The sequence below is a fragment of the Heterocephalus glaber genome, unplaced genomic scaffold (assembly GCF_053883595.1).
Source record: "Heterocephalus glaber isolate CG9 unplaced genomic scaffold, H.glaber_assembly_v1.0 deba00001463, whole genome shotgun sequence".
NCBI classification, from domain to species: domain Eukaryota; kingdom Metazoa; phylum Chordata; class Mammalia; order Rodentia; family Bathyergidae; genus Heterocephalus; species Heterocephalus glaber.
Genome location: NW_028258310.1, coordinates 8,953,735 through 8,970,321, shown reverse-complemented (window position 1 = coordinate 8,970,321; position 16,587 = coordinate 8,953,735). Strand labels below are relative to the sequence as shown.

Genomic DNA, 16,587 nt, shown 5'->3' with positions numbered 1-16,587 from the left:
TTGTAGGACTTTATGCTAAGTGAAATAAGACAGTAGAAATACTTAGATGTAATTTCATATGCAGAATATTTTGAAAAGTCAGATACAAATAAGGAATAGAATAGTTGTTATCAGGGACAAAGAGAAAATAAAGAAAAGCAAGTCAAAGTACACAAATGTATAGTTAGGTAGAACCAATAGGTCTAGAGATTTAATGTACAGCATGACAACTATGGTTAATATTATATTGTACAGTGTATACAAGTTGCAATTCAGAGTTGGTGGCTTCAGTCTTTGTTGGATTTTTTCCTTAGGACCTAACTAATAATTGTTCCAGGAAACCCCCACAATTTCATGGAAACTGCAAATATCCTCAATTGTTTTTTTGGTGGGAGGTTTGGAAGTAGCCAATCTGAGAGAACTATTTAGTCTTCCTTATTGTTGATTGGCTGCTGACCTATAACCCCTCTCCCAGATGCACCAGCATTCTTACATCATAACAGGTTGCTGTACTGTATGTAGCTATCTCAAGCACTCTTGGTTTTGTTCTTAAAGCCTTAAGATCCCTAAAATGGTAAAATACCCTACACCTTCTAAGCCTTCTGGCAATGAAGCCAAGTGCCAGAAGAAGTCTAAGACACTCCAGAAGAAAGTTAAACTATTGTACAGTATTTTTATTAAGTTAAATTATTACAGTATTGTAGACAATATTTTATTAAATTAAATTGCATACTTAGGGTTTAAATTGTAAAAACTAAGCATTTATAGGTATTTTTCTGATTGTATCTTAAATTTGCAGCTTTTCACAATTCATGAGTGCTTCGGGAATGTAACCCCTGGGAATTTCAGGGGTCCACTGTATACTAAAATTTTGTACAGTTTAGGGGTTCTTACAACACACACAAAAAGAATAACTATACAAGGTATGTTAGTTACTTTTCTCTCATTGCTGAGACAAAATACCTGACTCCTAAAGTTAGAGGGAAAGGTGTATATTTGGCTTACAGTTTGTAGTTTTCAGTCCATAATCAGCTGGCTCTGAGGCTGGGATGGCAAACAAGCATCACAGAGGAGAAACAACATGGCACACGCAAAGTAGCAAAGGCAACAAGAGTGAGAGCTTGACAATGTCTTTCTTCCCTTTTATCTTATTCAGACTACTTAGGGCAATGCCAAACTAATCACTCACATGAAATGGTTTAGTAATCACATACCCTTAACCCCAGCATCACACATTCCAGATTCAACTATCTGGAAAGTCCCACCTCATCCATATGAGGCTTTGGGGGGATGTCTAGACCCAAACCATAACAGGAGGGGATGAATATTTTTTTGGAGTATCATTTCACTATGTATATGCAAAAGAAAGCATCATATTGTACACCTTAAATATATACAAAAAATCTTATTGATAATAAATAATAAAAATTAAAGGCAAGTTGTTATTTATGTCACTTTTATTGTATTTATATTTGATCATATTTGTATTTTTCTTGTATGCCATACTGAGTGCCAGATTTCATGGCAGGTGCAGATGAATATTTGTAGAAATGAATGCATCTGATTCTTACAACTTTGCAACATACTGAAAGATAATCTCTGGATTATAGGTAGGGAACCATGGGCTTGGATAGTTTTTTGATGATGTCTCAAACTTCCTCAGGTGGCAGAAGAACTAGAATCAATATCTATCATTCTCAGTCTTGGTTTGTTTCATTTGATGAAAGGACTCTCTCTATCTTTAGGCCTTTACTTGTCAAATAAGAAATAAGGGATGTGGAAGATAGTTCTGAATAACTTATCCAGAGCATCAAGGTGTTAGGTATAATCTTCATTGCAGGCATACCCAGACTAAAATCATCATCAAATCCATTTTCTTAGGAGCATAATGGAAATGTCAATAAAGGCAAGAAGGAGAAAATAACAATGTAAAAAATATATTTGCCTTAATAAGTCTCTGAATCTTTTCTTAATTGATAATTTTTATGCAATCTTCCATGAATCTATGCACAGATATCACTGAAGTCACCAAAATGAAATCATAGTTTTAATATGAAAATTATTGTTTTCATTCATAGAATGTGCCCTCTATTTTTATATTATAAACTACAGGTATTTAAATATTATTTTTTCCCAGAGAGTAGAAATAGTTGTAGTAAGTAAGCTTATCTAATGCACCAAAGTACAAAAATAGCCTTGCAGAGCTGGATATTTAAAGCAATCATTTGCATGTCTAGTTAAGGAAGTATACCATAATCATTAAACACATGAATGGTAACAAGCCATTTCCTTAATGAATTCTCATTAGGGTATATTAAAGCCAGCTTTATAAATGGCCTTTAAAAATCATTTGGACTAACAAAATTTATTTAGCCTGCCAGATTAGCAGAGTTCTCAACTATATTCTATCCTTTTCTGTGTTCTGAGAAAATTACACTCCTCTCTAGCATCTTTTTTTTTTGCATTGCTGCATCTGATAATCCCTCTTTAAAAACTTCAGTTTTGCTCTCAAGCTCTGTTGATTTTTCACTTCCTCTGTGTCCACTATTGGGATAGGACAATGATAAGAGTGCCCTTCTTAATAGTTGCATTTAAGGGACACTATCTTGGTTTATAACTGTGTAAATGTACCCAAAAGCTCTGTGGAACATCTGGATTGATACAATTCCAGCATCTCCATTTATTAATATAGGCATCCCTATTATTATAACCTTCTTTCCTTGAAGCTCTTGACTTTCACTCTTAACCTACCTTAAACAGAATTTTAGCCATATCAAAGCACAGCTTTGTCTTTGGGGGCTCAGCATGCTGGGGCTCTGGAGGTAGAGAGGAGGGCACAAGATCAGCAGATACTATACTTAATGAGACCGTGGGCAATGCTTATGGTTTATTTGCTGCATGTGGGTAATTGGAAATTATGTTTTATGAATGAACTTAGTTATGTAAGGACTAATAACGTAGTTTTAAAAAGCATGCATATGTTAAATTTTAATAAAGCAGTGGTGGCAAACCTAATGGCACATGTGCACCAGTGGGACCCAGAGCCCTCTCTGTGGGCAGGTGAGCCAAGTAGCCCTCACAGCCTAGCATCGGATCACAATTGTTTTTTAAAACTAAAACCTAAGTATTCAGTTTTAATTGCAGACTTGTCACTTTGCATTTAATAAGTGGGTTTTGGGTTAAGTTTGGGCACACAATCTCTAAAAGATTCACCATCACTAGACTAGAACTATCAAGATATTTAAGGGAAATCCAGGAAACTGAAAATATAAGAGTAGGATTCTAGACCTGTGGTTCCTTTTTTTTTTTTCCTTAAATTCTTTTATTGGTACATTTTAGGTTTACAATACATTTACATTTCTCATTGGAAACTTGTACCTTTATATGATGTATCGTGGTTGTTATTTTTTCCCGATTCCCTGCCCTCCCTTCACCCCCAACACCCTTCTCTATTTACAAAGACTTTGTTTTCATTTTTTCCATTTCCCATAATTTTTTCTTCCCCTTCTTTCCTTTCCCTACGCCTCCCACTTCCCTCTCCTCTTTGCCCCTTTTCTTCCTATTTCACATTATCAATTATTCATTTTAGTCATTGGTATATTTTAGGTATACAATATAATAACAGTCATCATTGGAAATTTGCATGTTTACATAGTCTCTCTGGGTTCTTATTTTTCCCCCTTCCCCTGTCCTCCACCCTTCCCTATTTACAAAGACTTCAATTCCATTTTTTCATTCTCTCATATTAATTCCATTCCCTTCCCTTCTTTCCTTTCCCCTACCCCTCCCACTTCCCCTTCCCCTTTGCCCCTCTTCTTCCTATTTCACATTATCGATTATACCTTTTAGTCCTTATTTACACTTTCACTTTCTCACACTAGAGAAACTATTCAGTATTTACACATGTGTGTCCTATTTATTTCACTTAAGAGTATTGGCTCAATGTGTATACATTTAGCTATAAATGCCTCTAATTTCTCATTTTATATGGCTGGATAGTACTCCATTTTATTTTTTTTAAAAAACACATTTTCTTTCTCCAGTCTCCAGTTGATGGGCAATTGGGCTGCTTCCAAGTTTTAGCTATTACAAATTGTGCTGCTATGAACATGGGTACACATACATCACTGTGGTATGATACTTTAAACTCTTTTGGGAAGATACCCAGCAGGGGAATAGCTGGGTCACATGGGACTTCCAGTCCTAGTTCTTTGAGGTATCTCCATACTGATTTCCACAGTGCTTGCACCAGTCTACACTCCCACCAGCAGTGGAGCAGGGTTCCTCTTTCCCCATAGTCCAGCCAGCATTTGATATTGGTTGATTTCATGATAGCAGCCATGCTTTCTGGGGTGAGGTGGAATCTCAGGGTTGTTTTCACTTGCATCTGTTGAATGATCAATGATGTTGAACATTTTTTCACGTGTTTATTTGCTGTTTCTACTTCTTTGTCTGAGAAATGTCTGTTCATTTCAAATGCTGATTTTTGGATTGGGTTTTTAAATTTGGGAGGTCTGATCTTTTTAAGTGCTTTATAGATTTGAGATAGTAGACCTTTGTCTGAGGAAGAGCAGGTGGAGATTTTTTCCCACATTATGGGTTGTCTCTTCACACTGCTGGTGGTTTCTCTTGCTGTGCAGAAGCCTTTTAATAAGAAGAGATCCCACTTGTTGATTGTTTGTGCTAGTTCACGGGCAACTGAGGTTTTGTTCATAAAATCTTTTCCTACACCGATGTCTTCAAGGGTTCTACCTAACCTCTTTTCCAACTGGTTCAGAGTTTCTATTTTAATATTTAGATCTTTAATCCATTTTGATTTTAGTTTAGTACATGGTGAGAGATATAGGTCTAGTTTTAATCTTTGGCAAGTTGAAATCCAATTCTTCTAGCACCATTTATTAAAGAGGCTATCTTTCCTCCAATGAGGATGTTTGGCTCCTTTATTGAAGATGAGATGGCTGAGTGTGTCTGGAGTTGTTTCCGCATCTTCTAACCTGTTCCACTAGTCCTCAGGTCTGTTTCTTTGCCGGTACCATGCTGCTTTTATCACAGTAGCTTTGTAGTATATTTTCAAGTTGGGGATTGTGATACCCTCTGCCATGTCTCTGTTACCTAGAATTGCTTTTGCTATTCTGGGTCTCTTCTTGTTCTCATTGAATTTTTGGATTTTTTTCTCAAGGTCCATGAAGTATGCTGCTGGGATTTCAATTGGGATTGCATTGAATCTATATAGCAGTTTTGGAAGTATGGCCATTTTCATTATATTGATCCTTCCTACCCAGGAGCAGGGGATGTCTTTCCATTTTCTGATATCATCTTCAATCCCTCTTTTCAGAGTGCTATAGTTTTTAGGGAAAAGGTCTTTAATTTCTTTCATTAGGTTGACTCCTAGCTATTTCAGGTTTTGGATGCTATTTTGAAAGGAGTTGTTTGCCCTATTCTCTCTCAGTGAGTCTGTTTTTTGTGTAGAGGAAAGCTATTGATTTTTTTGTGTTGACCTTGTATTCAGCTACTCTTCTGAATTTGGTTATTAAGTCTAGAAGACTTTTGGTGGCATTCTTGGGGTCTTCTATATAGAGTATCATGTTACCTGCAAATAATGACAATTTGACTTCTTCTTTTCCTATCTTTATTATGCCTTTCATTTCTTTCTCTTGTCTAATTGCTCTGGCTAATGTTTCAAAAACTATATTGAACAGGAATGGTGATAGTGGATATCCTTGTCTTGTTCCTGATTTCATTGTGAAGGATTTCCATTTTTGACCATTTAGTATGATATTGGCTGTTGGTTTCTCATAGATGGCTTTTATCAGATTGAGGTAGAGACCATCTATTCCGATTTATTTTAGGGTTTTTATCATAAACGCATGTTGGATTTTGTCAAATGCTTTTTATGCATCTATGGAGATAATCATATGTTTTTTTCCTAGGTGCTATTGATATAGTGTATTACACTGATTGATTTGCGAATGTTGAACCATCCCTGCAGCCCTGGGATGAATCCCACTTGATCAGGCTGTATGATCTTCTTGATGATCTTCTGCATTCTATTTGTCAGTAACTTATTAAGGATTTTTGCATCCATGTTCATTAGTGAGATTGGCCTACAATTCTCTTTTTCAGTTGGGTCTTTCTCTGCTTTGGGGATCAAGGTGATGCTTGCTTTCAGGAATGAATTTGAGAATATTGTTTCTCTTTCAATTTCATTGAAGTGTTTAAATAGTAGTGGCAGTAGTTCTTCTCTAAGTGTCTTGTAGAACTCAGCAGTGAAGCCTACAGGATTCAGGCTTTTCTTTGATGGCAAGGTTTTAATGATATATTTAATTTCATTGGTTGATATTGGGTTGTTTAGAAGTTTTAGGTCTTTGTTCAACTTTGGTAATTTATATGTATCTAGGAAGCTGTCCATTTCTTCTGTGTTTTCCATCTTATTGGCATATAGGTTCTGGAAGTAGGTATTGATGATTCTCTGGATTTCTGCTGGGTCCATTGTAATTTTACCCTTTTAATTCCTAATTGCATGTATTTGGGCCTTTTTTTTCCTTTTTCTGATAAGTTTGGGTACAGGTTCGTCAATTTTGTTTACTCTTTTGAAGAACTAATTCTTGGCTTCATTAATTTATTGTATCTTTCTCTTATTCTCCATTGAATTGATTTCTGCTCTGATCTTTATAATTTCCTCCCTTGTATGTTCTTTGGGTTTGTCTTGTTCTTCTTTTTCTAGTAACTTGAGGTTTAGCCTCAGGTTGTTTAATTGGGCTCGCTCTGTTTTCCTCATATGTGTATTCACTGCTGTGAATTTCCCTGGTAAGACTGCTATCATTGTGTACCATAGATTCCTGTATGCTGTATTGTCTTTGTCATTTAATTGAAGGAACTCTTTGATTTCTTCTTTAATTTCCTCTGTGACCCACTGGTTATTCAGAAGTATGTTGCTCAATTTCCATGTGTTTATGAAATTTTTGTGGATTCCTTTTGTTATCGATCTCAAATTTCATTGCACTATGGTCTGATAACTTCAATTCCTTTGCACTTACTTAAACATGTCCTACAAGTGAGTATGTGGTCTATTTTGGAGAATGACCCATGTGCAGTTGAAAAGAATGTGTATTCTGATTTTGTGGGCTGGAACACTCTGTAAACATCTGTTAAGTTCATTTGTTCAAGAGATTGATTGAGTTCTAATGTTTCATTACTTATTTTTTGTCTAGTTGATTTATCTATTTGTGACAGTGTGGTATTGAGGTCCCCCACTACTACTGTATTAGTGCATATATGACTTTTAATGTCCATTAATATTTGTTTTATATAGTTGGGTGCACTAGTGTTTGGTGCATATATATTTATGATTGTCATCTCTTCCTGTTGGATTGTTCCCTTTACAAGGATGTAGTGTCCTTCTTCATCTCTCTTAATCAGTGATGGTTTGAAATCTACTTGATCTGCAAAGAGGATAGCTACTCCTGCTTTATTGGGGGCTCCTGTCACATGGAGTATTTTTTCCGCTCTTTGACTTTCAGTCTGAATTTCATTTTGAATTAAGTGTGTTTCTTGTATGCAGCATATTGTTGGATTTTGCTTCTTGACCCATTCTGCCAGTTTATTTCTTTTGATTGGTAAATTGAAACCATTAACATTGATGGTTATAACTGATACATATTGAATTATTATTGTCGTGACTTTTTCTTTTTCTGGATTCTCCCCCTTTACATTGAATTTCTTGTCGCACCTGATGGGTTCATTCTGCTGTGCTTCCTGGCATTGTGATACTCATTGTTTGTTGCTAGAATATTGTCTAAAATTTTTTGGAGTGCTAGTTTGGTATTTATGAAGTTCGTGAGGTGGTCTTTGTCATGAAAGTATCTTATTTCTCCATCAATTTTGAAAGATAATTTTGCAGGGTACATCAATCTGGGTTGGAGGCTGTTTTCTTTTAGGTCTTGGAATATGTCACTCCAAGCCCTTCTTGGCTTGAGGGTTTGCGTTGAGGAGTCTGCTGTGATTCTGATGGGGTTTCCTTTGTGATTTGTTTCTTTTCTCTAACTGCTTGTAGAACTTTGTTCTTCTGTTGAGTTTCTGGAATCTTAACAATTATATGCCTGTGTGTAGATTTTTTTTGATCAAGGCTATTTGGAGTCCTATATGCCTCACATATCTGTACGTCAAGTTCTTTCCCTCTGCTTGGGAATTTTTCTGCCATCACTTCTGTGAACAGTTTTTTTATGTCATCTGCATGCTCCCCTGTTTCTGTATTGACTCCAATCAGTCTTATGTTATTCTTGTTTGCATTGCCTAGCAGCTGCTGGGTTGATTTCTCATTGTCCCTTACAATTTTGAAGCAGTTTTTCTTTTCCTGGTCATTAATTGCAACCTTATCTTCTATATCTGAAATTCTGTCCTCACATAGGCTCATTCTGCTTTGTAGACTTTCAATGGAGTTTTTGATTTCCTGGAAATCTGTTTGCATGTGTTTTATGGATTCCATTTGTTTCCTATGTTGGGATTCCATCATGTTCCTCAGCTCCTCTTTAGATTTATTAATCATGCCTTGCACTACAAGCATAATCTCTGCTGTTATCTGAGAAATTATTTGATTTCATTTTTTCCAGATCCTCTTTTGTTGCCAGTTCAGGAAGTCTAGGTGGTTGAGTATCAGATTGTTCCATCTCATCTCCCTTTGGTGTTGCTGTAGGTGATCTGGAAGTCTGGTTTTAAGACTTGTTTATGTGTCTTTTCATTTAGATGGGGGCTGTGGGTGCTGTTGGCACCCACATGGCTTATCTCCTCTGAGCTAGGAGCGGTGGCACATCAGCCTGAAATCCCCTTTCTCTGGGCTGGGAGCAGTGGAATGGTGGCCCAGAAGCCCCTACCTCTGTGCTGACTTGTGGTTTCTGAAACCTCAATTCAACTGCACAGCCCTGATAGTAGAAGTACTAGCCATGTATATGATGTGTTAAGGGAAAAAAAACCAATAAAATAACTTCTGATCTTGTTAAACATATACCTGTAGATGAAGAAGTTTTAATGCAAGAGATTAAGAATAGACCCATGATAAATTTACCTGAACTAGCAAGGTAGGTCCTGGGCCTTACTGATGTTTTTTAAAAGAGGACAAGGGTCTGAAGACAGATATTATCTCTTTGAACTTTCACTGAGAGAAAATCAATCAAATGAAGTTGCATTGTGTCAGTTTATGTCTTACTACACTAGAAACAAGCCCCACAGGATTAGAGGATTTTTACCAAGACACTGGAAATGTATGGCAGAACCAGAATGATATTATAGGTGTCCTATTTTCTCAGTATCTGTGTTTTCTAATTACCTTTATTTAATTTGAGACCAGGAGGAGGATGGGAGGACACTGGTCTTTACCAGTGGAGGAAGGGTAATAGACTGATAAGAATAATTGATTTATCAAAAATGCAGCTGTGAGAAGTCAGAGCATCCTGGATGGCTGGGCCTTAAGCCTGACTTATTCTCTAGGATGAGTTATCAGGTTGGGTTGAAAGTTTAATGAAAATACACTTTTTTCCAGATCAATCTGGTCTATAACCCACATGTTAAGAACAGAGCAAAATCTGTGGTAGATAATACTGAAAGTTATAAAATAATTTTGGCTTTTAATCTGTTCTACACTTGATCTTAGCCAAAAGGCTGAGAAGCAATTTAAGCTGTTCTTAAATAGTACTCCTTGTGATATGTGCATTCAGTAAGCCTAGAACAATTTTAAGAGAAAATAAAATAATGTTTATTCCAGATATTAATTTTTTTTGAGAAAGACAAAAGCAGTTTAGATAATGTAGTTTCAGAAGGGGTTTCTTTAAAGCTTTATCATGATATAATTTACATAGAAGAAGCTACACATTTATAAATAATGTAACTTGAAAAATTGTGCCATATATAGAACTGTGACCTCACCTCCACAATTGAGGCAATGAATGTATTTTTCATCTTTAGAATTTTCTGTAACTCTGTGTAATCTTTTCTTACTTTTTTACCCACCTCCAAGCAACCACTGATTTACTCTCTATCACTGCTCATTAAATTGGGTTCCCTAGAATCCATGTAAAAGGAATCATACAGTGTAAGTCCTCATGGACATGTGCACTCATTTTGATGGACATGTGCTTCCAAACTGTTTTCCAAACTGGTTGGACCATTTTCAATTCCTATTATCATTAAAATAAATTACATTTAAATGACAAGCTTTATACATGTAAAGAATTTGCACTAAAGAGGTATTATAAACCACATAATAGATTAGTTATGAAGTTTTATTTTACTGAAACCCTTTATTTTGAATAAATATTAAAGTACAATGTAGTTAATATCAAATTATATATAATTTGAGCACCACTGATGGCTGATAATTTTGTTTTGAAAAGTTTTCAGCATCTTTGGTTTGTCATATTGAATTTTCTTATACAAAATGATGGTCCACATAACATGTCATTAAGGAAATGGTAATTAAAGCAATGAAATATCATGCAATGTCTATTAAAAAGGCAGAACAATGACCATACCAAATGCTGCCAATGATGAGAGGTTCAAGGAATCCTTATTCATTGCTGGTGGGAATGAAAAAAGACACAATCATCTTGAAAGAGAGTTTGTCAGTCACTTATAACAGCAAACACATTCTTACCACATTACCCAGCCACTACTCTCACAGTAGTAATTCAAAGGCCATCAAAACCCATTATCTGTATATCTTAGTTACTTCCCTTGTTGTTGGGACACAATACCTGACATCCACAAGTTAAGGGAGAAAATGTATATTTTGACTTACAGTTTGAAGAGTTTTCACTCCAAGGCAGAGCAGCGTGGCAGAGCAGAAACAGCTCATGGGATGGTGGAAGGAAGTAGAGAGAGAGAGAGGTCAAAGAAGGAGGGAGAGAGAGATATATTCTACCAGGCCATGCCTCCAGTGACCCACCTCCTCTTAGCAGACTTCAGCCCCCAACATCACAAATGTAAAGCTATAAACACATCAGTGTACTAAATCCACTGGTGAGTATCATGGCCCCTCGATCAATCACCAAAAGCCCCAACTATGAGTGCATGAGGCTTTAGGGGGACATTTAGATAGAAATTGTAACATTGCACAAAGACCTATACATAGATGTTTAAAGCAGCTTTTAAAAAAATACTTGCTACAATGTGAAGCAAGCAATCAAGATGTCCTTCAGTGGTGAATAGATAATTCAACTGTGATATATTCAGAGAATAAAATATCATTTGGTGCTAAAAACAAATGAGATGTCAAGTCATGAAAAAAACATGAAGGGAACCTAAATTTACATTACTAAGTGAAAAAACCCAAGCTGAAATGCTATACACAATATGATTCCAACTATATGGTACTGTTTAAAAGGCAAAACTATGGATACAGTAGAAAGATCAGTGGTTACCAAGGGTTAGGGAGGGGGATGGACAAATAGATAGAGGATAGAGAATTTTCAGAGCAGTACAATATCACATATTTTCTATAATGGTTGATGCACTTTACTATACATTTTTCAAAACCCATGGAATGAATATACAAGCCAAGAATAAACCCTAATTTAAACTTTTTTTTTTTTTTGGTACCAGGGATAGAACTCGAGACCTTACTCTTGCAATGCAGGTGATGGCACCACTGAGCTAAATCCCTGGCCCCATCTAATTTAAACTTTTCACCTTGAGTGATTATGATATGACCATGTAGGTTCATCAGTTACAAAAGTGTTTCACTTGGTTAGGGGCTATTGATAATGGGAGAGACTGTGCATGTGTGGGAGCAGAATTTATATGGGATATCCATATATCTTCCCCTCAGTTTTATTGTGAACTCAAAACTTCTCTAAAAGAATAAAGTCTAAAAAAATATAGTATAGATGAATGGCAGAAGATGATCAATCATCATATTTTATAAAATATTTTGTATTTTCTGGCTTTTGAAATATCTGTTTTGTCAGCTTTTGAAATGCATACTGTTATGAGTTCTCATTCAAAATAAATATTTTTTATAAAAGAAAAATGCATGTTTAAAGGATATAGTACAGGGAGAGTAATTAAAAATAATTGATATTACTCTAGTGACAGTTCATATTTTTTCCTATTGTATATAAAATAGTCTAACAATAGTCTATTCAATTTATAGACATATTTCTGGTGACTGGGAAGGAGTTCTGAGGTTGCTGGAAATATTACATTTCCTTATGAAAATGATGAGTGCCATGATTACATTCATAGTATAAAAATTCACTTGACTGCACTTAAAATTTATATACTTTTTTGGATGTATATTTTATATTGACAAAATATTTATTTAGAAAAGAAATTAAATTTATATAAAATATTAAGTTGCACCTAGTCTTTCCAAGAAGTTGTGATGAGACAGCCTGCACCAACTTAGTGAATTATTTTTCCAGATAGAAAGTGTTCTGTCAATTTTCTATATTCCCAATCTATAATCCTCAAATTTTCTCTTTGATGACTATCTTTCTTTTTTTCTTGTAAACTTACAAATTTTTGTGTGTTTTTCTTATGTCCTCAAAGAATCTGTACTGGGAAAAAATGAAGAAATATGCACTGAGTTTGTTTGATCTGATGACTCATAATATTTATTAAATTCATTGACTCCATTCCAAATTCTAGGTTGAGCCCTGGGGAAATATGGTCAATCAAGTTATGCAATTGTAAAAATGGGGAAAAAAGCATAAATATTAGATTCCTTAATCACATTCATTACAGAAGATATTAAGAAGTGTGAATATTTTTCTTATATCATATTGGGAGTATGTAAGTCATTTTAAAGTAGCAATTAATAACACTTGCTGATGATATGAAACTAGTGGAAAGATCTAGACTCTGATGGTGAGCCTTTTAGAGATGAGTGCCCGAACCGCAACCCCCACCCTACTTATTTATTGCAAAGTGCCAACACTGTGATTAAACCTGAATATTGAGGTTTTAGTTTAGAAAAAGAACTCATGCACTAATATCTTTTGTTTTAAAAGAAAAATAAAAAACATTTGTGACATAAGTTCACCACCACTGATCTAGAGGAACTAGAGAAAAGTTCAAACAGAAAACATTGATGGTAGACCACTGATCCTACAGCAATGAATAACAAATGTGTGTGCAGAGGAATATGTAAGACCTTTTAAAGGAAATTTTAGTGTCAGAATCTCTAATCATGATTATTTTTAATAACTGGCTACTATTTTTCAAATGTACATTTTGAAATATCCTATAAGGTTTGTATGACACACTGAACAGCTTATTTTTCCAATACATTTAATAAACTGAACTTTGCCCATGCATCTATCTTCTACCTTGTAAAAAATAAAAAAGAGAAAAGCTCATCCAATTAAAAAAATCAGTTCCATGCAAATGACAGAAAATTTGGCAGCAAGCATCAGTAGCCCAAAGGATTGTTACACTTTGTGAATTGAAATTTCAATTATTAAAAACCATTCATACTTGTAATTTAGTTTCTTTCATGCCTGACCTAATGTTTTCATGTTTTGAGATTACAAGTCTATGTTAATTTGTGAATTGTGAAGAATTTACTGGAAATTCATTTTCATTTATTATAAGTGGCAATCTCAGGTCCCTTTGAGTTTCTTACATCTAGAACTGGTACCAAGAATTCTCCATGGACTACTTGAGCATATTATCTGAGACTTTTAATCCGGTTATGGAAGAATAAATTCTAGACTTTCTCTTTTGTCATTTTCTTCTTTCTTAGTTAAGATAATCATTTGTTTGATATTCACTATCATCTTCTTTCCCCAGAATAATGGCACCTGAACATCATGTCTATTAAACCATATGTTAAACATCAAGCATGACATATACATATATATATATAAAACGCCTATTACAGTGTCAAGACTAACTAATAAAATTGATAAAGCTTATATTTTGCCTTCCTTTAGCTGAATATCAATCTTGAGTTCAAATGATTGTCATTCTCAATTCAGCTCTATGAATCAACTCCATTTCTTTGGACAAGATTTTGTAACTTTCTGGAATCCATAATCAATATTTACAGAATTGTTAAGGAGGATAGCTCTATTGCGATTCTTATTTAGTAATCTAAGAATTGTTTGATAAATATTATCTATTTCTTCTGTGTGTAACAGTTTGAATCACTTTGAAAAATGGAAATAATTTGTATTTATATTTGCTGCAGAAGAATTAGTGAAAAAACATATGATTCAATATAATAAAGAAAAAGATGCTTTGATACATAATTTGATGAACAAAAAGATGTCTATTATTTTTTCAAGTAATAGAGATAAAAACATTATGGAAAGGCAAGGAAGTATTCTAGCAGAAAAAAAATCAATTGTATGATCCATGATACATTCATACACTTACTCATTGATTTAAGTGAATATTTTCTGAGCGTTCTGCAGGTGGTGGGTACATAGGAATTAATTGGACTTAATCTCAAAAGCCTTAGAATTTAATACGAATAAAGAAACATGAAAAAAGAAAATGTAACTTTTTGGTAAATGTTATAGTGCATTTTATAAAAACAGTTGTCAGCGGCCAGGTCCCGGGGCCCGAGTGCCGTCAGCCCTTCCAGAGTTGGTCCGCTGCCCTGGTGCTCCATGAGGCCTGAGTGAGGCGCAGCGGCGAGAGCCGGGCTCACCACGCCTCCCCAGCGTCCCAGTGGCCCGGGAGGAAGAGGAGGAGCATGTCGGACGGTTTCCATCGGGCTCCAGAACAAATGAGGCCCCTGAGAGCTCCAACTAGCTCACAGGATAAAATTCCCCAGCAGAACTCAAGAGTCAGCAATGGCCAAGACTCAAGTGGTTGCGGCGGCTCCTGTGGCTCCTAATGTCTAAGCTGTGTGCCAACACCCCGAGTTTGACCCATCAGTTTATTCTGCTTATACAGAATCCTTTGAAGATGGTCGTGAAGATCATCCTACTCTATCAGACTACGTTCAGGAGTTTTTGAATCATCTTACAGAGCAACCTGGAAGTTTTGAAACTGAAATTGAACAGTTTGCAGAGACCTTGAATGGCTGGGTTAGAACAGATGATGCGTTGCAAGAACTTGTGGAGGTCATCTACCACATCTATCCCACATTTCTCTTACATGGGAGCTCGCCTGTGTAATTACCTGTCCCATCATCTGACAATTAGCCCACAGAGTGGCAACTTCTGCTAATTGCTACTTCAAAGACGTCGGACAGAATATGAAGTTAAAGATCAAGCTGCAAAAGGGGATGAAGTGACTCGAAAACGTTTTCATGCATTTGTACTCTTTCTGGGAGAACTTTATCTTAACCTGGAGATCAAGGGAACAAATGGACAGGTTACAAGAGCAGATATTCTTCAAGTTGGTCTGCATGAATTGCTGAATGTTCTCTTCTCTAATCCAATGGATGACAACTTAATTTGTGCAGTAAAATTACTAAAGTTGACAGGGTCAGTTTTGGAAGATGCTTGGAAAAAAAATTAAAGACTGATATGGAAGAAATTATTCAGAGAATTGAAAATGTTGTCCTAGATGCAAACTGCAGCAGAGGCACAAAACAGATGCTCTTAAAGTTTGTTGAACTCCGGTCTAGTAACTGGGGTAAAGTCCATGCAACTTCAACATACAGAGAAGAAACACCTGAAAATGATTCTACCTACTTTATGAATGAACCAACATTTTATACATCTGATATTGTTCCTTTCACTGCAGCTGATCCAGATTAACAAGAGAAATATCAAGAGTTACTTGAAAGAGAGGAGTTTTTTCCAGATTATGAAGAAAATGAAACAGATTTATCAGGGGCTGTTGATCCATATTTGGATGATATTGATGATGAGATGGACCCAGAGATTGAAGAAGCTTATGAAAAGTTTTGTTTGGAGTCAAAGCATAAATGAAAAGAGTAAAGTTAAGTTTCAGCATATCAGTTTTATAAAACAGTTTAGGTATACTGATTTAGCAGAACACAGGAAAGCAAGAATATGTGTCATACCAGATTAAGGATGTTGAGTTATGTTACTAATGTATGCAACTTTAATTTTGTTTAACACTATCTGCCAAAATAAACTTTATTTCCTATATCTTAAAATGTGTACATGTGTGTGTGTATATATAATAGTTTATTATGTACAGTTAATTCTACTGTTTGGGGTGCAATAAAATTGATTTTGAAGTAAATGAAATGTTGAAAAAAAGTTGTCATAAAGAAAGATGACAGTTCATTATACTTGGAATATGGAGTAGGTTGGATTATTTTATTGTGAATAATGGGAATCAAACTTAACTAGTTTGTAAAAGATGTAGGGATATCTTCCACTGAAAAAGCAGCTTGGATGATAGAAGAAATGACATCTAAAAGTACAAAACATAGTATCAGGCCATTATCTAGTTTTACCTGTTTCTGGCTTATACATCTAAAAAGTTTAGTAAGAATAAATAGTGAAGATTTAAACTATTAGTGTGGTGATGTTGGAAAGATAGAATGGGAAGAGTTTAGATTCAATCTTCAAATTTCTCATTTGCAGAGTTATTTGGACTCTGTTTTTATGTATCTAGAGATTACAGGATTGAACAAGTCCAAGTGAAAATACAGTAAATTCATTTTGGTATTTATTAAACTTAAAG

At 35.2% G+C, this 16,587-nt stretch overlaps 2 pseudogenes; one reads left to right on the top strand and one right to left on the bottom strand.

The window, feature by feature from the left end:
- Positions 1–9,493: 9,493 nt before the first annotated feature.
- LOC147826657 (U2 spliceosomal RNA) lies at positions 9,494–9,645 on the bottom strand (annotated as a pseudogene).
- Positions 9,646–14,093: 4,448 nt separating this feature from the next.
- Positions 14,094–15,869, top strand: LOC101701031 (polyadenylate-binding protein-interacting protein 1 pseudogene; annotated as a pseudogene).
- Positions 15,870–16,587: the final 718 nt, after the last annotated feature.